The sequence below is a fragment of the Ursus americanus genome, chromosome 12, assembly GCF_024610735.1.
Source record: "Ursus americanus isolate L20-20 chromosome 12, mUrsAme1.1.p, whole genome shotgun sequence".
NCBI classification, from domain to species: Eukaryota; Metazoa; Chordata; class Mammalia; order Carnivora; family Ursidae; genus Ursus; species Ursus americanus.
Genome location: NC_142138.1, coordinates 27,473,149 through 27,498,150, shown reverse-complemented (window position 1 = coordinate 27,498,150; position 25,002 = coordinate 27,473,149).

The following is a 25,002-nucleotide window of genomic DNA, read 5'->3' as shown; positions in this document are numbered from 1 at the left end:
TGTATTAGTGTGGTGTGTGTGTGTGTGTGTGTGTGTGTGTGTGTGTGTGTGTGTGTGGTATTAAATATACAATTACAAGCTCCGTTTAATAATAACTTGAGACTTAGAATTTGACTCAAGTTTAAAAGATGTGATGGTGGGATATGCTCCCTACCATGGCCAGGCCCAATTATGAGAATCTCACCTATTTCCTTTTTTCCTCTGCAACAGCCGTCACTTGCTTGGCTGGTCCCGTCATCTGTTGCCAGGGTCATGCACCTTGAGGCAGACAGCTGGGCCTCCTTGATGGAAGATTCCCACCTCTATAATTCACCTAGACCTCTTTAATTCACTCCCACCCATCATCTGCCAGAGGTACGGCTTTACGATTGTTTGAACATATCACAAGATATATCTGTTTGCTTTGCCCTTTGGGTACACTAATCTTTTTTTCTGAGAGTGTGTACTTATTGGGGGAGAGGTTATTGTTTCTAGTCAGGGGGTGTGAAGACATAATGAGAATGTGCTTAATTTATGGTCACTGTTGCTATTTGCCTTATCTGTGCTATGTCCTTTCTAGATATTTCCCAAAGGAACACTTAATTCATCTAAAATATTTCATATATAAATCCACACTTATGTGGTAACTTCACTGACACATGGTATAAACTCATTTCTTTCTATTTGCCAATTTGGCTCAATATGCTCTGTAAGGAAAGTTTCCCTGATCAAATGGAAGAAACAAGGAACTCTAATAGAAAGAATATAGGTCCCTTTTCTACTACAATTTCCACATTCTCTCCAAATGAAACCCATAAAACACTTGTAGTTTTATTTTTGCAAAATAATAGAGGGTAAGCTGTTGGATAGAAGAAGGAACTAGTTTAAAGGCTTGCTGATGTTGGAGATTTTTTGTTCTTTATCCTCAAAGTTAAAAGCCTTTGGAAGAGCAAAAGATTATATCTGTGTCGGCATTTTACTATGGTGGGGATCAAATGCCACTGATTCATGCTCATTAGGGCTGCTTCTCCCTCACCTGGGAGGCTTAAAGAAGTCTTTATGAGAGCTCAGTGAGGATTAACTTCATAGGCAAGAATAATAGGAAAAAATCTGTATGGTTGGTCTTAATTTGTGAAAGAATGAGATCATTTAGTTATTATGCCCTGGGAACCTTTAAAAATTTTAAACACATAATTGTCAGAAATATACATATTAAATCCTTTAAAATCTGTGAGAGATGGGGTTACTACAACAGTCATTTTATCTCCAGTAAGAGAAAAGCTAATGTTGATTATCTTGAGTGGGGGAGGAAAAAAGTAAATAAAAAGCCGACTACCAATTTCCCTTGGTTGACTTCACCATATCAAAATGATTGCATGGTGTACTTGGTACGTACATGTGTTTGCAACAACTCATAACTTTAATTCAGAAGATATTAAGGGGCGCCTGGGTGGCACAGCGGTTAAGCGTCTGCCTTCGGCTCAGGGCGTGGTCCCAGCGTTATGGGATCGAGCCCCACATCAGGCTCCTCTGCTATGAGCCTGCTTCTTCCTCTCCCACTCCCCCTGCTTGTGTTCCTCTCTCGCTGGCTGTCTCTATCTCTGTCGAATAAATAAATAAAATCTTTAAAAAAAAAGATATTAAGTACTTATTATATTTCTGTTATGAACAGATAAAACATTATACATACACATAAAGGTATATTTTCTAATAATGATTTGTCGATCTAATTGCTGTTTACTTTCAAAATAATTTTGAATGTCCTTAAAACCAAATGACCTCACTGTATAGTTGGAGGAATTGGAGCCCAGAAAATAGAAGGGCATCTTTAGAGTTATAGTGGCAATTTGTGTCTGCTTTTACAATGCCCAGACTACACACCTCCTGACACCCCTTAACTTAGTTTAAAGATAGTCACTATTATGGAGAGTTAGTGTGACCAGATGGATTTTTTAACAACTTCATTTTGCTATGCCAATATTTGGCATTAAATCTATACTTATAGATGAAAAATCTCTAGGATAAAAATGTAAACAAAGTTTCCATACAATGTAGTTACTCACTGTATGGTTTTCATGTGGGTTTGGCCAGTTCAATAAATTAACAAATATTTGTTTAGGACCCACACACTAGATATGGTGCAAGTATTAGAGTAAAAAAATAAAATAAAATAAGAGACAGTGACTACAATCAAAGAAATGATATTTCTACCATCTCACTTATTATATTGGGTAACAATTATATGGTTGCATATCTACCTTTTCTACCCTCTTCCTAAGAAAATTCTACTATTGAATAATATGACTATGTCTTATGAATACAACTCACTGATAAGTGAAATATTTTCTTTCAAATGTTAACAGATTCTAATTAGAATATCCTCAATTACAGTATTTATAATTGATTCAACTCCCTATCAAGATCTTCTGACTAAACAGCTTAATGGAAATTTCTAATTTTCTTTCCTTAATTAATATATAGAAATTTTCTCTCTCTCCCCTAAAACAATATAAACACTAGAAATATCACTGACTTTTACCCCTCTTACCTCCCTCAATAATAATGCATTCGAGGAGGTTAAAACAAAATGTTTCAGCCAGAGTTCCTCAGCTCCAAAATCTTTAACCCAGCCAAACTCACAGGACAGAATGAAATGGAGATGAGATATGACTCAGTAGCAATAGAGACACATGAAAATTTCTCTCATCTCCTACCTCATCCTGTTGTCAGCTAGTAAGAATTTTTCTCTTCCTCTCTTGTGCATTTTTCTAGAATTCAATGATCATAGTCCAGAAAGGGCATTTCTACCACTTCTGTTAGAAATGTATATTGACTTGTCTTTTACGCTGAAAGATATGATTTCAGCAGAGGGACAGTTAATCTTTTTATAGATTTTTGCTCAGACTTGCTATTGACTGTGGTTAGATTTTGTCTAATGTACCTATTTGTAAACAAGATTAGACTCGCTTTAAGACAGCAGATGATCAGCTTCTATTAGTGTTTCATGTATTCTTGAAGGAATGTATATTCTGTCAGCATTGGACACTATGTTCCAGAGATGTCAATTAGGTCAATCTTATTACATTTTTTGCTCAGGTCTTCTATAATGATGACTTGTTGCCTGCTTTTTTATCAGTTATTGAGACAGGTGTGTTGAAGTCCCCACTATGCCATGTGTATGTCTTTCTCTCCTTTTCATGTCAGTGTTTGCTTTGTATATCTGAAGCTCTGTTAGGTGTATACAAATTTATCAGTTATTCCATTTTATCATAATGTCTCCTATATCTCTAGATCCATTTTTTCCTTAAAATCTATTTTGCCTAATAGTAGTATAGGCATACCTAATTTTGTGTGTTTGGGTGGAGGGGAGAAGAATTAGGGTGACTGTTTGCAGAATGTGTCTCTTTCGTACTTTAAATTGGAAATTCTCTATGCACTTAGTAAGATTTGTTTCTTGTAAGAAAGATATTGCTTTACTTAACTTTTATGACAATATTTCTTCTTTTATTTAGAATTCAAGCACATTTTATAAATACTGACAAAGTTTAGTTCAAATCTAACAGAGAACTTTCTGTTTGTTTATCCTACCTGTTTTATGTACATTTTCTCTCTTCTTTTGAACTACTCAGATATATTTTATTATTCTATTTCTCTATCTTATCACCTAAAATTACTTATTTTTAAGATAACTTTTAATGAGTATCCCAGGAATAAAAACATGTTTCCATACTTCATATATTTTAATATATATTAGTGCTTATATCACTTCCTAGACAAGGTTAGAACTCTAGAACTGTTTAACTCCATTCAATCCAAACTAACTTGTGCTATTTTCATGTATTTGAATTTTATGAATATTTTAAACTTCACGATCTAATAATATTCACTTAAAATTTCCTGACTTCATCATTTCTGTGGTTCTTTATTTTTTCTGACATTTCTATGTTTCTCTCTGGATAGATTATCTTCCTCCTGAAGATTTCTTTTTAATATTTCCCTTAGAGCAGGCACAATGGACAAAAATTCATTCTCTCTCTCTTTCTCTCTCTCTCTCAACCAAATGTCTCCTTTCACCTTCACTTTTAAAGGATATTTTTGCTTGGTGTAGATTTCAAGGTTGGTTCTTCTTTACTTTCAGTGAATTAGAGATGCCATAATAGGTCTTCAGGACTAGAGAGTTTACTGAAACATTAACATTCAGAATTATCATTGCTCTCCTGATCAAAATGTGTCTCCCCCCACCACTCTGGCTGATTTTAACTTTCCCCTTTTTCTTTGGCTTTCAATAGTTTGATTATAAATTGTCTATATATGTTTTTCCTTGAAATTATTCTGCTTCAGATACACAAGGGTTTTTGAATCTGTGCTTGGAGTTTTTCATATGTTTTGAAAAGTTATGTCAATATTTCTTCAAATTTCAGTCTTCCCTATTCAGTCTCTCCTTCTAGGGCTACAGTTTCATATATTTAAAACTTTGTACTATATTCAGCACTTGTCATATATGGTTTTCTCTATTCTTCCATCTGTTCTGGACTCTATACTTCATTCTAGATACAATGTAATCACCTATTTCCAGTTCACCATATATCTGTTTTGCTGTGCCCAATAGGCTGTTAAACCTATCTATTAACTCCCGAATTGGGGTAATTATTGAGTTGTTCAAACCTATAATTTCTATTTGATATTTTCATATATTACAAATCTCTGTGAAACTTCTACATGGTAATACCAATTTTCTTAAACATGCTAATCACAGTTATTTTTAAGTACATTTCTATAAGTCCAAGAATCTCTGCTCTCTTTTTCTTTTGACCTTTTCTTTCTGTTGCCATGCCTCATGATTTTTAAATGCATGCTGATATGCATAATACAACTTAGAAGATCTGTATGATGTATAATACTTCCAAATATGGAAAAATTTGTGGAAAAGCACAGACACCACTTCCTCTTGAAGCAGTGCTTTGTCCATTCAACATTAATTGGTTTCCTGCTATATTTGGTACTTTGTTCTTCCTTGATCATAAAAGCAGGAACATAACATGAACACTGTTTCTATTGTTATTGTTGCTGTTTTGGTTTTGGTTTTGAGAATAGAGATTATGGTATAATGATGAAAATATTTAGGCAGTAATTTGTCATGAATTATGCCAAGCAATGATAAAGCAAGTAAAACAGCTATAAGGCAAGCACGGAAGGGAAGATTAATCTAGAAGGCTGGGAGCGAGGAAGGAAAAAGCACAAGATAGGTAAAAGTAAAGGTGGAGCTTAAGAGAGAACACTCAGCAACCCATGAAAGACCTTGTAATAATTTCTCTTTTTTCTGGAGTGTGTGAATGCATTGGTAGCAAGCCATTGGTGTGATCTAGACAAGGAAATGGATCAAACCTACGTATTAGAATAATCTCTGCAAAAGCAGGGTAGAAGATAAATTATCAGGGGACAATAATTGAGGCAAGGATGCCTGTTAGGAAGCTGTTGAAGTAGTATAGTAAAATAACATATTAGATAAATGTTTAGGACTTGAGTAAAGGGTAAGTGGTTGTATGAAATGAGGGAGAATCAGCAGCGTGCTGATGCTGGCTCATGAGAGTCAAAGGGGTGTGCGTCTTTTCCCAACTATGTGTTCAGTGACATCATTTTGATGACTTGAAATTTGCCATGGTAGATATTATCTACACAAAGATAATTGGCAAATGCCAAAAATCAAGGCTTATTCTTCTTCTCAGACAACATTCAGAACATTATGCTGCTCAAAATGGATTAGCAAAATGTTTAGAAGCAAACTGTGGAACTTGGTGATTTAGTATATCTGGAGGGTGAGGAAAGGATGAGTCAAATTTATCTTTCAGGCTTTTCACTTGAGTGAACAGATGGGTACTGTTCCTATCAACTGCGATACAACCTAAGAGTAAAATTTAAGGCAGGATCTTGAATTTCAGATATAGGGGGAACATTTAAGGCAAAGTACCCAGCAGGTGACAGGACAGATGAGGTTTTGAGTCATCAGCATGTATGTGTGATTATTTTAATTTCACTACAGGAAATTATTCAGGGAAAGTATTCATGTCAGAATCGGAGGAGAAAATTTAGACGATTTCCAAATATTAGTGGGTGAGATGAAGTAGAACCCAAAAGGAGGAAAAGGTTATAATGGCATGAAAACTGGCAAAGTGTGTTGTTACTATAAAAAGCAAAAAACAGGAGTTTTTCCAAACGGAGGGCATGATCAGCATTGCTAAATGCAGCAGAGGTGCCCACTCAGATCCAGGAACTTAAACTTTGCACTGAAGTGGATAAGTATGAAATCACTGCTGATCCAAATAAATGAAATTTCAGAGTTTGAAGAAAATGAATGGGTGGTAATGGAGTAAATATAGTAACTGTGATCAAAGGTTTGAATTTTTCTGTATGAATGAAGAAAAATTGAGATTCAGTCTAATAATGGACATGACATATCCAGGTAAACATAAAGAAGAGGGGCAGAGAAGAGGCCACACTGAAGAAGGTAGGAAGTGTGGAGACATAGTTTAGGGGAGAAATGGATCATGGGTGTTATGCAGAAGAGTGATCAGTGGTCAGGGAGAAAAGCAAGAGAGAGGAGCACACAGGAGAATGCACAAGGATAATGTTTCCCCAAAGCCATTGAATTGGAAAAGAAAAGTGGTTGAATTTCATAAGTTCTCACAACTAGTGAGGCTTAAAGCCTAGAGTTTCAAAGGTCAGCTGGCTTGGCTGGGATAGAGCCCAGAGGGCACTGCACTGCTTCTGGAGAGAAGACAGGCAAGCAACCGGGGTGTGGGTGATGACAGCCAGCTTGGATATAGAAATCTGAAGAATGCCTGGGGCACACAGGGTGGAGATGATTCACTCTTCCTTGAGCTTGTTTCTGAGAGGCAGCATTCAGGGAGAGACCTCTCCAGGAACAAAGTAGCTGGCTGACAACATCTCCCTCCCTTACCCTTCAGCATAAACATAGAGCCACCTATGGGAAGAAGCCCCAGCACCAACTCTGGCTACCTAATTGGCTTACACCAAACCCTACCCCCTTCACTCTGGCAAGACTACCCTTCTTAGTTAAGCTTGCCTCAGTTCCACTGTGGCAGGCCCTTCCTCAAGAAGACCAGCCAAACCCTGGCCCACACCACATCTTCCAACCAGAGAGTTCTGCAAGTCCCCAGTTCTGGTGGTGTCGGTGTCAGGTCTCATTTCACAAGCAGACCCGAGCACACCTAGTTAAAATTCACCACATTCAGGCTAGGGACCAAACACTGCCCAAAGCAGGCAAGGAGACCCTCTACAAATAACTGGCCTGAAGGATACAGCAGTCAAAACACAACAGCAGAGTGCACACAACACACACCAGAGACAATGTCTGAAGAGCCAGTCCCTGGATACTAAATTACCTCGTCTTCATATGGTCGTCTTCATACTTTCAGAAGCAGGAGACAGAACTGGCTTTACTAACACAGAGAAGAAGGCAGAGACTTAGACAAAATGCCAAAATGGAGGCATTTATCCCAAATGAAAGAACAAGATAAGGCCATAGCCAGACATCTAAGTGAGACAGATAGAAATAACACCCCTGATGGAGAATTTAAAGCAACAATCCTAAGGATCCTCACTGGGCTTGAGAAAAGAATAGAATACATCAGTGAGACCCTTACCAGAGAGATAAGAGTTAAAAAAAAAATCATGAACTAAAGGAGTTCATGGCCACTAAACCAGCCTTTCAAGACCTATTAAAGGTGACTCTTTGAGTGGGAAGGAAAGACCACAATCCACAAAGATTAGAAAGGAACAGAGAAAATCTCCAGAACAAATGACAAAACAAGCAATAAAATGGCACTAAATATCTATCAATCAATAATTACTCTGAATGTAAATGAACTAAATGCTCCAATCAAAAGACATAGGGTATCAAAATGGATTAAAAAACAAACAAACAAACAAACAAACAAGACTATCAGTATGGGTCTTTTGTAGCTGCTTACAACAGACTCATTTTAGACCTAAAGACATTTGCAGATTGGAAGTGATAGGGTGTATAACCATTTATCATGCAATGGATATCGAATAGAGCAAAGTAGCCATATTTGTATCAGAAAATTAGATTTTAAAACAAAGACTGTAACAAGACAAAGAAGGGCAGTATATAATCATAAAGGAGAAAAATCCAACAAGAAGATATAACAATTGTAAATATTTATGCACCCAACAGGGGAGCACCCAAATACATAAAACTATTAATAGCAAACATAAAGGAGCTAATCAATTATGACACAATAATAGTAGGGGACTTTAGCTCTCCACTTACATTGATGGACAGATCATTTAAGCAGAAAAACATGAGGAAACAATGGCTTTAATGATGCACTGAACTGGATGGACTTAACAGATATATTTAGAACATTCCCTCCTAAAACAGGAAAATACACATCCTTTCCAAGTGCACATGGAATGTTCTCCAGAATAGATCTCATAATGGGTCACAAGACAGGCTTCAACAAATACCAAAAGATGGAAATCATACCATGCACCTTTTCCGACCACAATCCGATGAAACCAGAAGTCAAGCACAAGAAAATATCTGGAGAGAATACAAGTAGATGGAGGTTAAGCAACATGCTGCAAACAATGAATGGATCAACGAGGAAAACAAAGAAAAAAATAAAAAAAAAATACGTGGAAACAAATGAAATGAAAACACAATGGTCCAAAGCCCTTGGGATACAGCAAAAGCAGTCCAAATAGAGAAATAATAGCAATACACACCTATCTTAAAAAGCAATAAAAATCTCAAATAAACAACCTAACCTTACACCAAAAGGAGCTAGAAAAAGAACAACAAATGAAGCCTTAAGCCAGAAGAAGAAGGGGACTAATAAAGATCAGAGCAAAAATAAATGATATAGAAACTAAAAAAAAGAATAGAACATTTCAATAGGAATTCAGGAGCGCACGCACAGACTGAAAACCGGTGCTCCGGAGCGCGCGTGAACCACACTGAAACAGGGAGCTCGGGAGCACGCGGGAACCGGGGGTGGCTGGCAGTGTTAGAAGCACAAAGGACAGAGACCTTCTGGCCCTGGAAGTGAAGGCTGGGACACCGGCTGTGGGGCGCACAACCTGGGACACTGCAGGGTTTAGCAGCACTGACAGAAACAGAGTTAAAGAGGCCAAGAGAGCTCAGTGGAGAGCGGACTGTGATCTCTCTGTTCTGAGACAGAGGCTAGGATACAGCCACTGCTGCTCTGACTCTCAGAAGAGCCACAGAAAACCACCAGGGAAAGCAGCCAGGGAACAAAAGCCCAGAAATACTGGTTCGCATTGTGCCCATCCCCCCACTCCACAGGGGACAGAGAAACTACCCAAACAGGGCTGCCTGAGTATCAGCGTGGCAGGCCCCTCCCCCAGAAGGCAGGCTGAAAAAGCAAGAAGCCCACATCCCTAAGGTCCCTATAAAACAAGTGCATCTTGCATGGGCCCTGGTCAATAATTTGGACTCTGTACATCCCCACAACCTTTCATCAGAATGACAAGGAAGAGGAACCCCCCACAAAGGAAAGAAACCGAGAATGTGGCCTCTGCCACAGAACTAATGGATATGGATATAATCAAATTGTCAGAAGTGAAGTTCAGAGTAACAATGGTCAAGATGATGTGTAGGATTGAAAGAAATAATAACAAAATATTAACGAAAATATAGAATCACTAAGCATGGAAATGAGAGCAAATCTGGCGGAAATTAAAAATGCTATGAATGAAATGCAGTCGAAACTGGATGCTCTGATGGCCAGGGTAAATGAGGCAGAAGAACAAATTAGTGAGTTAGAGGGTGAGATGATAGAAAAGAAAGAAAGAGAAGAAATGTGGCGTAAGAAACTCCACTTTCAAGAAATAAGACTACGGGAGATTACTGACTCAATGAAATGTTCCAATGTCAGAATCATCAGCATCCCTGAGGGGGTGGAGAAAGGGAGAGGGCTAGAAGAGATATTTGAACAAATAGTAGCTGAGAACTTCCCTAATCTGGTGAAGGAAACAAGCATTCATGTCCAAGAGGCAGAAGGACCCCTACCAAGATCAATGAGAACAGACCCACACCATGTCACATAATAGTACAGTTCACAAATCTTAGATCCAAGGAAATAATCTTGAAAGCGGCCAGGGGGAAGAGAATCCTCGCCTACGGAGGGAGGAACATCAGAATAACATCAGACCTGTCTACAGAGACCTGGCAAGCCAGAAAAAGCTGGCAAGACATATTCAGAGCATTAAGTGAGAAGAATATGCAGCCAAGGATTCTTTATCCAGCAAGGCTGTCATTCAGAATGGATGGAGAGACAAGGAGCTTCGAAGACTGGCAGAAACTGAAAGAATGTGTGACCACCAAGCCAGCCATACAAGAAAAATTAAGGGGGGGTTCTATAAAAGTAAAAAGACCCCAAGAGTGATACAGAACAGAAATTTACAATCTATAGAAACAAAGACTTCACAGGCAACATGACATCATTAAAATCATCTTTCAGTAATCACTCTCAATGTGAATGGCATAAATGCTCCCATAAACGCCTCAGGGTTGCAGATTGGATAAAAAGACAAGACCCACCCATATGCTGTCTACAAGAGACTCATTTTGAACCTAAAGATACATCCAGTCTGAAAGTGAAGGGATGGAGAACCATTTTTCATGCCAAAGGACCTCAAAAGAAAGCTGGGGTAGCAATTCTCATATCAGACAGATTAGATTTTCAACTAAAGACTGTAGTTAGAGATACAGAAGGACACTATATTATCCTTAAAGGATGCATCCAACAAGTGGATATGACGATTAAAAATATCTATGCCTCCAACAGGGGAGCAGCTAGGTACACAAGCTAACTATTAACCAGAATAAAGAGACACGGAGATAATAACACATTAATAGTAGGGGACCTCAACACTCTGCTCTCAGCAATAGATAGATCATCTTCAAAAAAATAATAAAATTGATAATTCCATAGCTAGACTTATGAAAAAGAAAAGAGAAAGGAGCCAGATAAGTAAAATCACAAATGAGAGAGGAGAAATAACAACCACGACAGAAATACAAACAACTATAAGAGCACATTATGAAAAACTATACGCCAACAAGTCAGACAATCTGGAGGAAATGGATGAAGTCCTAGAAACATAAACTACCAAAACAGAAATAAGAAGAAATAGAAAACTTGAACAGACTGACAACCAGCAAAGAAATTGAATCAGTAATCAAAAACTCCTACCAAACAAGAGCCCAGGGCCAGATGGCTTCACAGGGAAATTCTACCAAACATTTAAAGAAGAGTTAATACCTATTCTTCTCAAAATATTTCAAAAAATAAAAGAGGAAGGAAAACTTTCAAACTCATTCTATGATGCCAGCATTGTCCTGATACCAAAAAAAGATAAAGATTCAATTATAAAAGAGAACTACAGGCCAATATCCTTAATGAACATGGATGCAAAAATTCTCAATAAAATACTAGCAAACCAAGTCCAATAATACATTTAACTAATGATTCATTGAACACTACATCAAAAACTAATGATGTTACTATGTGCTGGCTAACTGAACATAATAAAACAAATTAAAAAATCATTCACCATGATCAAGTGGGATATATTTCTGGGATGAAGGGTGTTTCCATATTTGCATATCAATCACTGTGATACACCACAGTAATAAAAGAAAGGACAGGAACCATATGATCATTTCAGTAGGTGCAGAAAAAGCATTGACAAAGTACAACCTCTATTCATGATAAAAACCCTCAACAAGGTAGGTTTAGAGAGAATACCTCAATATAATAAAGGCCATATATGAAAAACCCACAGCTAATATCATCCTCACTGGGGAAAAACAGAAATTTTCCTCTGCCATCAGGACCAAGACAAGGATGTTCACTCTCAACAGTATTATTTAACATAGTACTTGAAGTCCTAGCCACAGCAGTCAGACAACAAAAAGAAAAGGAATCCAAATCAGCAAGGAAGAAGTCAAACTTTCACTATTTGCAGGTGACATGATACTCTATACAGAAAACCCAAAAGATCCCACCGAAATTGCTAGAACTGATACATGAATTCAGTAAAGTCATAGGATACAAAATCAGGGTACAGAAATCTGTTGCATTTCTGTTCACCAATAATGAAGCAGCAGAAAGAGCAATTAAGAAAATTCCATTTACAATTGCATCAAAAACAATAACCTACTAGGAATAAACCTAACCAGATAGATGAAAGACCTGTATTCTGCAAACTATGGTGAAAGAAACACTGGTGAAAGAAATTGAAGATGACACAAAGAAATGGAAACAACATTCCATGCTCTTTGATTGGAAGAACAAATATTGTTAAAATGTCTATACTACCCAAACCGATCTATGTATTTATTGCAATCCCTAACAAAATACCAAAGTGTTTTTCACAGAGCTAGCACAAACCTTCCTAAAATTTGTATGCAACCATAAAAGACCCTGAATAGCCAAAGAAACCTTGAAAAAGAAAAGCCAAACTGGAGGCATCACAATTCTGGACTTCAAGTTTTATTACAAAGCTTCAATGATCAAGACAGTATGGTACTGGCACAAAAACAGACACATACATCAATAGAACAGAATAGAGAACCCAAAAATGAACCCACAACTATATGGTCAATTAATCTTTGACAAAGCAGGAAAGAATACCCAAGGGGGAAAAGACAGTCTCTTTAAGAAATGATGTTGGTAAAACTGGACAGCAACATGCAAAAGAATCAAACTGGACCACTCTCTTACATCATTCACAAAAATAAATTCAAAATATATGAAAGACTTAAAGTGAGACCTGAAACCATCAAAATCCTGGAGGAGAACACAGGCAGTAACCTCTTTGACACCAGCCATAACAACTTCTTTTTAGATATGTCTCCTGAGGCAAGGGAAACCAAAGCAAAAGTAAACTTTTAGGACTTCATCAAAATAAAAAGCTCTGTATAGCAAAGGAAACAATCAACAAAACTAAAAGGCAGCCTATGGATGGGGATGTGATATTTGCAAATGACATATATGATTAAGGGTTAGTATCCAAAATATGTATGGAACTTATAAAACTCAACACCCAAAAAATGAATAATCCAATTAAATATGTGCAGAAGACATGAATAGACATTTTTCCAAAGAAGACAATCTGGAAAAAATGGGTAAAGTCCAATAGACACATGAAAAGATGTTCAACATCAGGTACCATCTTGGCAATACAAACCAAAACTACAATGAGATGTCCCCTCACAGCTTTCAGAATGGCTAAAATCAACAACAGAAGAAACAACAGATGTTGGTGAGGATGTGGAGAAAGGGGAACCCTCTTCCACTGCTGGTGGGAATGCAAATGGTGCAGTCAGTCTGGAAAACAGTATGGAGGTTCCTCAAAAAGTTAAAAATAGGACTACCTTATGTTCTAGCAACCACACTACTAGGTTTAACTCAAAGGATATAAAAATACTAATTCAAAGGGATGCAGGCACCTGGATGTTTATAGCAGCATTCTCTACAATAATGTAGAAACAGCCCCAGTGTCCACAGACTGATGAAAGGATAAAGAAGATATGCTATATATATACACAATGTAACATTACTTGGCCATGACAAAGAATGTAATCTTGCCATTTGAAATGACATGGATGGAGCTAGAGAATATTATGCTAAGTGAAATAAGTCATTCAGAGAAGGACAAATACCATGTGACTTCACTCATATGTGGAATTTAAGAAATAAAACAAATGAGGAAAAGGGGGAAAAGAGAGAGAGAGAGATAAGCAAACTAAGAAACAAACTCTTAACTACAGAGAACAAACTGATGGTTACCAGAGGGGAGATGGGTGGGGGAATGAGGGGACATAGGTGATGGAGATTAAGGACAGCACTTACTGTGAAGAGCATTGGGTGTTGTATGGAACTCTTGAATTCCTATATTGCACATCTGAAACTAATATTACACTGTATGTTAATTAACTGGAATTTAAATACACACTTTAAAAGTAAAAAATAAAGAAGGGGAAAAAAAAGAGGGGCTATTACCATGGTAATCACTCCATCAGTCTTTTATAAAGTAGGGTTATGGAAGGCATGCTAGTAGAAAAGCAGAGTAATTGCGACCATATCTGGGAGACTCAGAGCCTCACTGGGCTCCCTGTAACAATTATGAGGCTACTTTTTGTTAGTTACCTGAGAAAATATATGTTAAAATACTTAATACAGTTCCTGGGAAAAGACTGCTTACATAAGTTTCTTTTACCACCTTTGACAGCGTGGTTAGTGACTTTGAATCACAAAAGGATCAATGTTTGCAGGTTAAATAAGGCCTCTGAATGAGAATGTCAAAGATATACACACTAGTCATATAACTTTAATGATGTTCCTTAATTTTGCTCACAGCCTGTACCTAAGTTTTAACAATGGGACCTCTGCTTGCCTTGAAAATGAGTTTCAGCCTTGTTCAAAAATTCTATTATTTGGCTATTTATTTATTTATTTTGCTCCATGCAAAAGTTATGTCTTTGCAATCTGCAGGCCCCAGACTCCTTGGGTCCCCTCCATTTATCCCCAGAGATAACATATGCTCTGTTTCATTTAGCTCTTCCAAATCTTACCTTTTCTTTAATATCTGATTCAAGCTCCATCTACTCCTGAAAACCTTTTTTGTTAGTTTTTTGTTAACCTTTTGTAATCACCTACTCTATTTTTTCCTTGACGTTCAGCCCCTAATCATCTTTATCATTGCTTGAATATCTAATATTTTTGTGACTTCTCTTGAATCATGTATTGTGTTTTCATTTAATTCTCAGTTCAAATTTTAATGTGCTGTGTGTCATCTCTTCAATGGAACTACATGTTCCTTGTGGGGTTATTTTACTTTGTTTCCATCCAAAGGAGCTTCTAATAGTATCATACTTATGATAAAATTTTAATAGATACCTTTTGAATACTGATCATCTATTGAATACTGTATAGTTACTCTAAGCACAGAATGTGTTTATGCTGCTAGTAAATCCTTTGAGAACGTTCAGATACCCTGGTCACATAGACACTACATTAAGGATTTTAAAATATTATACATGAGAACAAGTTATCTCAGTCAAATTCTCACCATGGCAACAGTTGCTTATTTCGCAAAGAATGAGACTGATTTCTATTGTAGGTAATGTAAAGCCAGATGCTTCAGAGTGTTTTGGTTTTTCTTTTTTAAGTGGAGTTACACAAACATATATACAACAATAGCCCCATTTAAATAGATTACAAGTGTAAAATTCTTTAGGAATTAGTTATGTTTAAAAACTCATTTTAGAAACATATTTACCCAAAAAGAAGATTGCAACCATGATCCAACTTTATCTTAATAACAGTTTTCTCCATACTAAGTCAAGGACAGAAGTCTTTGAATTATACACTCAACAAAATTGTTTACCAGGGATTTACCTGATTCATGGGATAAAATGAGAGGACAATTTTGGGGAAAGCTAAAAATTATGCATGTTTAATAGGCATCAATTCACCCAATAGTATTAATCCACAGGAATAACCCTTTCTACAATGTTCAAACACTTGGAAAATTTTAGGCTTTCTATGACAATATTTCATTATAATTATTACTTTTTAACATTTCACTATAGCTTTGTCATGGTTAGTAATTCATCCCCAACTTAAAATCTGTATTTATAGACACTTCTGACAATAATAATATCAATCTTTTCATATGCACAGCATACGCATTGACACTTTCATGTCTTTTCCCTGTGGTATAGTGTAGCCCTAACCACGATTGCCGTCCTGGTGATTCCTTTCCAAACTCTTATCCAGCTCAATTCAGTAGAAGTCCATTTCTAAAAATTTCAAAGAGTTTAGAAAAAAGAGAAACAGCTCTAATTAGTAAAACTCTGGATATGTGGCAATTTTTGCAGGGACTATAGTGTTTTGAATAAGAAATATTATTATTTGTATAATGCCACCTGAAGTGGAATGAACTTATTCTCTTCAGTAAGAGGAAATAATATTTGAAAGTCTAAAAAAGGGTTTGGGCTATTGATGTCTAAGACATTCTAAATTCATATCAAGTGTTAAAAATATTATATATATAAAATATGTTTTAGCACCAAATTATCTTACTAGCACCTGAGTTTTTAACATATTTCTCTAGAAAATAAGATTTCCATTCATTGTAAAATTAATAAGCAGAAAATATTTTCCTGGGTTTGGGCAGAGCAGAAGTCTACTGGTATGTTGGATACCCAAATGTTTTTGTTGTTGCTGTTTTTGTCAGTTCACTGCTGAATTATTACTTTTGGGGGAAAAAATGTTTGAAAGAGGACAAATCTATGTCCATTAGTCATTCTAAAATGGAGTTTATTTGTAGCAGAGGATAGAGGATTCAGTTCATTGCAACACTTTTATTGCTTTAGTTCCATGTCCATGCTGTACATACTCTGGATATAAAAATGAACTAGAAAGTGTCACTTCTCTAGAAGCTATTTAGGAATATTGCAATATGAAGAAAGAACTATAATATGATGGGTGTCATGATAGAGATAGACCTCAAGTAGTAATAGAATACTATAATAGAGATTATAATTCTGGGTAGAGAAAGAGTGACAGAAAGGATTTCTAGAAAGCAAAGCAACACTTCAGCTAGGTTTAGAATAAGTAAAATTTCCCAGGGAGACCCAGTGCTTCCCCCCCCCATATTAGAAAATATTAAATCTTTTTCCTAGTAACTTTCACAGGGTCACAAATCTTTTATCCATTATAACACAAATTCAGACTATAAAATCATTCCTAGCTCCTATTTATATCCCATAAAAACAGAAAAAAAAAGAAAAAAATCCATGAAAAATATGCTTCCAATGACCATGATTTTAGTTAGAATGACTACACAGAGAAACACTTCTAAGAAAGTCATTACTATTCTTGCAATTTCTGATCTACCTTCCATGGTATCAACAAATAGGTAAGATACAGAATTTATCAAAAATACTAAATTAGGATCACCTCTGAATTTTCTTTCACCCAATACTAAATCCAGCCAGTGTTATTTTGGAAACACATTGTCAGTTTGTCCTGTCTTCTTTCTCCCCAAGCCTCTAATCCTGTTTCCCCATTTGAATGATAAAATGAAAACAATCAGAAAATAGCTTTGGTAAATTCCTTCCAACACAACAATTTATCCCTCTGCACTCGCTTACATTTTTGCCTATCGTTCTGCATATTCATTATTTATTTCTCTACTGATCATTTTCTTTTTTTAAAAGATTGTATTTATTAATTTGAGAGAAAGAGAGTGCACAGATGCTAGTGAGAGGGAGGAGCAGACGCCGCGCTCAGCAGGGAGCCCCATGTGGGGCCTGAACCCAGGACCCCAAGATCATGACCTGAGCTGAAGGCAGATGATTAACTGACTGAGCCACCTAGGCACCCCTCTACAGCACACAAAATTGCTGTTATTTCTCCCACTTAAAATATAATGACAAAAGAATGTATCTTGTAACTTCATGTAACTAATCAATTACTGGTTTTCTGCTGTCATCAAAAGAAACCACCTCAAAAGTAAAGTATATATTTGTTGACATCAACTTTACTCCTTCTATTACTTTTAAAATGAGGTCTAATTGTTGTAAAATAAAATGTTAATTTCTTAAGTACAAGTAGATCTTGATTTATTGCACTTTGCTTTATTGTACTTTGCAAATACTGGGTTTTTTGTTTTTGTTTTTTCAAATTGAAATTTGTGGCAGCCCTGTGTCAAGCTAGTCTATTGGCATCATTTTTCCAACAGCATTTGCTCATTTCATGTCTCTGGGTCACATTTTGGTAATTCTCACAATATTTCAAGTTTTGTCATTTTTTGTGTGTTATTTTGATCTGTAATCAGGATCTTTGATGTTACTGTTATGATTGTTTTGGGACTTCATGAAGTACACCCAGTTAAAAAAGCAAACTTAATGAATGTTATATGTGTTCTGATTGCTCCACTCACTGCCCATTCCCCCATCTCTCTTCCTCTCCTCAGGCTTCCTTATTCCCTGAGACACAACAATATTGGAGTTAGCTCGATTAATAACCATACCATGGCCTGTGAAAGTCACTGCCAATTAAAACCTAAAAATTACTAAGCTCAGTGAAAAAGGCATGTCAAAAGCTGAGACAGGCCTAAAGCTAGGGCTTTTGCACCAAACTGTTTGCCCAGTTATGAATTCAAAGGAACAGTTCTTGTAGGAAATTAACAGTGTTATTCCAGTGAACACACTAATGATAAGAAAGAAAAAAGACTTATTGGTGATACAGAGAAAGTTTTAGTGGTCTGGATAGAAGATGAAACTAGCCACATTATTCCCTTAAGCTAAAACCTAGTTCAGAGCAAGGCCCTAACTGTACAATTCTGTGAAAGCTGAGAGAGGACAAGAAGCTGGAAAAGAAAAGTCTGAAGCTATAAGAGGATATTTCATGAGGTTAAGGGAAGAAGCCAAATCCATAACATAAAAGTACAGAGCTAAGCAACAAGTGCTGATGTAGAAGGGTAACAAATTATTCTGAATATCTAATAAGATGATTAAAGAAGGCAGCTACACTAAACAACAGATTTTCAATGTAGATGACACAGTCTTATATGGGAAGAAAGCACCATCTAGGACTTTCACAGCTAGAAAGAAGTCAATGCCTGGAGTCAAAGCTTTAAACAACAGGCTGGCTCTCTTGTTAGCAGCTAATGCAGCCGGTGACTTTAAGTTGAAGCCAATGCTCATTGACCATTCCTTAAAAATTATGCTAAATCTACTCTGCCTAGGCTCTATAAATGGTCGAAGAAAGCCAGGATGACAGCACGTCTGTTTATAGCATGATTTACTGAATATTTTAAGCCTACTGTTGAGACCTACTGCTCAGAAAAAAAGATACCTTTCAAAATATTACTGCTCATTACATCTGGCCACCTAAGAGCTCTGACAGAGATGTACAATGAGATTAATGTTTTCATGCCTGCTAACACAACATCCATTCTGTACTCTGTGGATCAAGGGCAATTTCAACGTTCAAGTCTTATTACTTAAGAAATACATTTTGTAAGGCTATAGCTGCCATAGATAGTTATTCCTTTGATGGATCTGGGCAAAGTCAATCGAAAACCCTCTGGATAAAATTCATCATTCTATATGCCATTAAGAACATTTGTGATTCATGGAAAGAGGTAAAACTAGGAACATCAACAGGAGTTTTTAAGAAATTGATTCCAACCTTCATGGTTGACTTTGAAATGTTCATGACTTCGGTGGAGAAAGTAACTGCAGATGTGGTAGAAATAGCAAGAGAACTAGAATTAGAAGTGGACCCTGAATATATGACTGAATGAATTGCTGCAATCTCATGATAAAACTTGAACAGATGAAGAGTTTATTTTTTTTATGGATGAGAAAAGAAAGTGGTTTCTTGAGTTGGAATCCACTCCTGGTGAAGATGCTGTGAAGATCGTTGAAATGACAACAAAGGATTTAGATCACATGAACTTAGTTGATAAAGCAGCAACAGGATTTGAGAGGATGAATCCAATTTTAAAAGAAGTTCTACTGAGAGTAAAAGGCTATGAAATAACATCCCATTTTACAGAGAAACCATTTGTGAAAGGAAGAGTCAATCAATGCAGCACACTTCGTTGATGGCTTATTAAAGAAATTGCCACAGCCACTCCAACCTCCAGCCACCCCGATCAGACTGCAGCCATCAACATTGAGAAAGACTCTCTACCAACAAAAAGATTATGTACCAGTCACTGAAAGATCAGTGGTACTTGGCATTTTTAAACAAATAAAGTATTTTTAAATTCAGGTATATGCATTTTTTTCTCAGACATAATGCTATTACACATTTAATAGACCACAGTATAATATAAACATAACTTTTATATGTACTGAGAAACAAAAAAGTTCATTTGACTTTCTTAATTGCAATATTTTCTTTATTGTGTGGTTGGAACTGAGCCCACGATATCTTTGAGGTATACCTGTACAGGGTTTGATGAGCTTGATAATTGGATACATCCTTGTAGAACCATTCACAACAAAATCTATAACAATTTCATCACAGAAAATTCTCTCAAGTTCCAATCAATTCAATCTCCTGCCACCAGGCAAAAATGATATGACATTATGCATAAAAGAACAGTAATAATTCTTATACTGAAAGATGGATTCAAGAATTGTTTAGAAGCTAAAAAGCCCAAGGTACCTGGGCAACACACCAGACTCCAGCGCATGCAGGAGGACTTGAGGAGTGAATGTCCACATTTACATTCTTGAGATAGAAAAATAAGAGCTACTTACACATTGAGAAAAGATTGATCTGAAGATGGATTTTTTAAATTGAACTGGAGCCTGATACTGTGTGTATGGGTGAATGCAAGGAATCGAATGAATGTGAGGTTAATCTTGTAGTAAATCTTACAGGCAATGATTCTTTGTCTTGTTTTCATTAAAGGCCTAGGCTTTGTCTCCACAGGTATACTTTCACCTGTCCTAAAGGTATATGTCTCTGACTTCCATGAAGTTACTCAAATGCAGTTTCTAGAGAAAAAATATAAGTCTTTTGTAAAAGTGGGTTCTAATCAAAGGCAAACAACATTGTTCTTCAATTAAAATTAGAATCTTTTCTAATTAAATTTCCCTTGCTGTAGGCATGCATGGATATTCATCAGTCATATGCAAAAATGTTCTTTTAGATGACAGTATGTTCTCCTTACAAAGCAGAAAAAGTTCATAAATCTCTTCCACAAATCAAAACTCAGATGTCTTCTTTCTGATTGATTTATTACTGTGTATTAGAGTCCTTGGGCACATTTGAAATTACACAAGCCATGTGATATATACAAGACAGTTGTTTTTAACCTCTGCAGATGTACTTCAATATTTAAAATTGATGAAATTTTGCAGAGCACTTCCTTTTCTGTTGTATGAGCTATTATGAACAATTCTAATGCTATTTGTCTAAACTGTAAATGTGGATTTTCTTCTGACCATTACAGGCCATATTCTGATATCTTGGGGTGGGTAAAGGTTAACATTCTTATGGGTCGATTTAATTTTTTATATATGTGTAGCCCTTAACTAATATTTTCAGGAAATAATATGAAGTTTCAGGTAGAGATATTAATGAAAATAGGCCACTCAAAACCATATGTGCCAGGTAATAGCAAATTTAAATCTGCAATGTAAAATGTAACAAAATTAAAACCGTAAGAGTTGAGTTTATTTTTTTATACATGAGCAAAGAAAGTTGTTTCTTGAGTTGGAATCTACTCCTGGTGAAGATGCTGTGAAGATTATGATAATAAACATAAATCAATGAAATATAGAGTAAAACCCAGAAATTGTTGCTATTGATAGCTAATTAAAAAAAAACACTTTTCTGAGAAGATAAAAAACAGAGAAAATCCATAGATATAATGCTTTAGTTATTTAAAATCAGCAAAAAAGAGGTTAAAATCATTGGACATAAGAGTCTGGAAAAGAAAATATGTCCAAGAATACTATAAAGGATAAAAATAGTAATAGAAGGAGGAAATGTTCAATAAACTGAGAAACTAAATTTATATATCAATTAAAAACTGATGGTTAGAAGTAAATAAATGGTTATAGATTTTGAGTCTCACCATAATCCTCCAATAATCAGGACATTGTGATATTGGGATAAGGATAGATATATAGATCAGCGGAACAGAATAGAAAACGTTCTAATAAACCCATGCATATACGGTCAATTTACTTTCAACATAGGTGCAACATAGGTCAGTGGAGAGGAAAGGATAGACATAAAAAAAAAATGGTGCTTGAATAATTGGATTTATCTAATCAGGAAAAAAATAAACCAGGAATAAAAGAGCCTTAAACACACCATTTAAAAAATTAACTCAAAATTGATCTAAATTTTAAAGTATAGGGATTATTTAATACAATGGCAATATATTTGCAAGTGTCATTGATAAGGAAAATGTCATATTCATTAAATTCAAGAAAGTTGAAAAACTGGGTGATGATGAAAAAGAGAAATTTTGTCATAAGTGTGCCAAATTGGGGGGGGGGAGGGGACCTACACCATCACAGAATTTTTTTTTTTTTCCTCACACATAATTGGAACCAGTATAACTGAATGGGACTAAGAGTGTAACCATGAACTTGGGTGTCTCAGATTCTCTGCCTCTTGTGTCTTCTTGGGTCTGGGTGTCAGCAATATTCCTTCCTGCTTATTATGGAAACAAGGCTTCTCTATAGGCCCATTTTTCTTTTTTTTTTTTTTTTTTTTACAGCATCAGGATCAACAATGAAAGGGCATCTTCCTGAGCATACCTTTTAGATAACAATATTAAGTGACATGCCCATCCCTAAACCAATGCCTGGGACTAGGCATATGACTTTGATCTTCCCAGCGTTTGTTGATTCCTGTACTTAAGAGGAAGTGGGTTATTTCATCAGAAGGATGTTAAAGTCACACATGGTAATCATTCCACATGGTCTGAATAACTTTTATAGGTAATTTATTTAAAATAACTAAGGAATGTGTCTTCCTCTAGCTTCTAGTAACCAACACTTTTTGTACCTGGTGTATCTTAGAGGAGGATAAAGCATACCTTTCACTAAAAGAAAAAGTCAGAAACATTCTCCCCCCCCCCCCCACTTTTTTTAAGCTTGTAGATAGTCATTGACATCTACAGAATTTTGTTAAGTGGTAGAAAGCAAATAATCACAGGTTTGGGTAATAATATTTGGGTGAGTCCACATTGCCAAAAATACAGAAATGATATTACAAAAATGACTTTAATTTTTGTACGACTATGCTAGACCTTGGTTCAGTGTCATGGTGAAGAAAATGTATTATCTGGTATCTTTCAGGTGAAGAACCCACATAATAAATGTAAGATGTTGCAGCTGACATTACAATGAATGTCTTTCACACAAGTAAAAGAAAAAAATACATGTATATAAGCAAAAAACAGAAAGCAAGGTAAGAATCATATCCTGTTCTCATAGAATTTTGTGGTTATATTTGATTTACACAATTTGGTTATGAGAATTTCCTCATTTTTTTTTCTTTATGCAAGGGCTCAGACACGTGAAATAAGCTCAGCCAATCAGATTTTCCCACCAGACTCGATTTGGGAGTTGTTTACTGGGAGTTGTTCCTGGGTATAGGAAGACCGCCCTCTGGTGACCATTTCAATTATAGGAAGATAGAGTCCTGGAAACTTTTATATTAAAATATTAAAATACTTTAAAACTCAGTTGCTTGCAACTATGTAATTTCACTTACATTGGAAATGAACTCAAATTAATTAACTTCTCCAAGTGAGTACAACTTTTATATAAGTTGATATTTAAGCTATGATGCATGTATATTAAAACTCATCAATCCCAAACAAATATATATAAATACGTGTGTGTGTGTATATATGTAAGGACATATATATGTCCTTACATATATACACATGAACAAACACATGCATGAATAAACAATTACAATAATGGAGATGTTAAATATCAACTAAAATAGTAATAAATGGATCATACTAGTTATCAACTAATGACTATATGTTGGCCAAGTAGAATTTATTCCATAAAACACTGATTGATAATGGAAAATATATTAATATTTCAACATATTAACAACTAAAAGGTAAAGAACACCATATGGCTATCATTGTGTAAAAAATGGATAGAAAAAGTAGGAATGTCTAATAAAGAAAAAGATTCTTAGAGAAATATATAACAAAAAGGCATTTTTAAAGATCCATCATTATAGATTAAAAACAAAATGATGGGGGCGCCTGGGTGGCACAGCAGTTAAGCATCTGCCTTCGGCTCAGGGCGTGATCCCCGGCATTGTGGGATCGGGCCCCACATCAGGCTCCTCCGCTATGAGCCTGCTTCTTCCTCTCCCACTCCCCCTGCTTGTGTTCCCTCTCTCACTGGCTGTCTCTATCTCTGTCGAATAAATAAATAAAATCTTTAAAAAAAAATAAAATAAATAAAATAAAAACAAAATGATGAAATTCTAATACCAAAGAAAAGTAAAAAATGTCTGCTGTGATTATAATTTTTAACTAGCATTCCTCTTTGAGTTGAAATATGATAATATAAAAAATGGGAAGTATTACTGTAAGGAAAAAAAACATTATCATTAGTAAAAGAAGTTTTTATTCACTTTATGGAAACTTCTAGAGAAAAAATTCTTAACATTTCAGACAATTAGAAAATTCAGTGGTCATTTAAAAATGTATTAAAATCAATAATAATTTTAAGGAAAAATACATAAGACACTTTTTGGCAGAAGATGATGAACTGAGCTGAAAAGGATGGACTGCTATCTCTTTCTAAGCTTTCAAAAGTCTGGGTGAAATATATAGGACATGTTTTTAAATTAATTAGTAAAATTGTAAAGGAAAAAAAAGAACATAGCATACTAGAAACTCATGAATAAATTTTTTAAATTGCAAGGAAAATCTGATATTTTGTTATTCTAAACTAGATTCAAATCAGATTTAGCCCAGAGGGCTATGGGCTAAGAGATGTTTAGACAGTAGGCATGGCAGCCAGAGTCAGGAGCATTATTTCTTTACCCTTTTAATAGCTTAGGACAAAATAAGTCTCACCCACTAGCCTTTAGAGGCAAAAGGGAACCTTAACCTTTAAAAGTGCATTTTGAATAGATGACAAAAAATATGTAAAAATAAAATCCAATGTTTTTTCACGCAAAAAAAACATATTGCAGAAAAAAATTCTAAATACCTGCAAGATATGAAATCCACAAGCTACAAAACTAAGAAGAAGAATCTAGAGCTATTAAAAACTTGGGTGATAAAAAATGGAAGCACTTTCACAATATAGGACATATAGGACTCACACAGAATAGACCATCTCTGCTTATAGTTAAACAAATCTACCCCTTATATGAAAACAACATGAAGAAGGGTCCATTAATGGAAGAAATGATA